The following is a 1745-nucleotide window of genomic DNA, read 5'->3' as shown; positions in this document are numbered from 1 at the left end:
CGGGCGCCTGCAGCTGCGCGGGCTGCCTCGTGCCCTGGCTGAGCGGCCCTCATGCTGGGGCTGAGCTGCGGCTGCTGCGCGTGTGAGACTGTCTGGGCTTCGGCTGCTCACGAAACAGCTGTAAGCAGGGTTAGGAGAGCAGAGGCTATCGAAATAGAGGTGATACGCCGTGAAGGTGTGTGGAAGGATGTAGCAGAACCTCAGTGCCGAAACAGCACATCTGAGATCCATCTTCACCTTCTGAGAGAACCCATCGCGGCTGTCTCCCAAATTAGCTCGCATCACTTGAGCTGAGGACACCGATCAATGCTGTTTCGGGACCCATCTCAAGCAACAGGTCAAACACCCATCAGCTTTAGCCTCTCTCGATGAGACTGAAAACACCCATTTTGGCCCATGTTCCCCTTGAGCCCAGCACATCAGTACAGCTACAGACATGCCATAACACACTCCTCCTGGAACCTCCAGGGGATGGGGAATCTGGCTACCACAGCCCAGCCCTGAGCAGCAACACACAAGGATGCCTTGAACGTTTTTCCCCTACTTGCAGCCCATTCCTCCCACCTGAAGCTCAGGCACGAGCAGCCTATGCCATAGCTTCCTCTCATAGGTGGTAGTGAGGCGTCTGCTTCTCATCCATCTTGTGTAACCAAAGAGCCCTCAGCAGTCTGCACAGGGTAGATTTATGTTCCTGACCACCAGGTCATGGTCCTGTTTTCTTTCCCCCAGGCTCAGCAGGGGCATGAAGCAAAAGGTATCGACAACCAAGCTTAGAAACCTTATAAGCTGCTTGTTAGGACCTTCTTGTGACAAACAGCTTTGAATAGGACAGAAAAGGTTGTCGAGGCTCAGGGTCCAGCTGCCTGGGGGCACGCCATCACGCCAGAGCTTTGTCACCAGGCAGGTATGCTAGCAAGGCTAGCAGAAGGCATTACACTTACCATGCAGGCACCGACCCTCAGGAGACAGCCAGACTGGAAAGCCTGAGTAGGAAGCAGAACACAGCCTCCGCAGGGAGCTCTGATCTCCTGCCCATTGTTCGCGCGAGTGCTTTCACTGCTAGCTTGAATTCAAGAGTAGCAAGAGATCAGACTCTCTGGTATTTGTATACTGAAGGACAGTGTAAGTAGCTTGCCCAAACCTAGCTGTCAGACTGACATGCATTTACACATCCAGAAACAATTTTCACAAATCTGTGAACTTCTAGAATTAAAGCCTGGGACTCTTAGTGATTTTCAGTAACTTCAAATTAGAGGAGAAGCTGTCAGGAGTTTGCACGTGGAGGCATACTAGTCCTTTTTCTTACCCAAGAAGTGACTAAGAAGCGCCTGCTTATATCAAACTTGGGATAGAACACAGGAATTCTGTCTAATACTCAACAATGGAGTTGCAACACTGGCTCTAAATCTGAGATCTTTGGGCTAGTTGTATATTAACATCCAATCTGTCTCTCATGTGAATGCTAATTTACCCTCAAGCTGTGTTTTCCCACTTGCAATTGAAGATCTCTAATCACCTTTGCCCCTGCCTCCAAATCCCTTCTAGTGAAGTGATCACTAGAAATGGCAGTAATTGATAGCAGGTGCTTGAGATGTGTTTACTGATCTGTGGCACTGCTTGCTTCATAGCTTGCCACATCACTCTCTGTTCCAACATCATGAACTTATATGATCTTGGACTATTGTCCAAGAAGATTGATTCAGAGATGGGTTAGTTTGCGAGTATTTGCTGCTTCTTTTAATAAT

The sequence above is a fragment of the Meleagris gallopavo genome, chromosome 6 (genome assembly GCF_000146605.3).
Source record: "Meleagris gallopavo isolate NT-WF06-2002-E0010 breed Aviagen turkey brand Nicholas breeding stock chromosome 6, Turkey_5.1, whole genome shotgun sequence".
Taxonomy (NCBI): domain Eukaryota; kingdom Metazoa; phylum Chordata; class Aves; order Galliformes; family Phasianidae; genus Meleagris; species Meleagris gallopavo.
Note: the sequence above shows the minus strand (reverse complement) of the source record.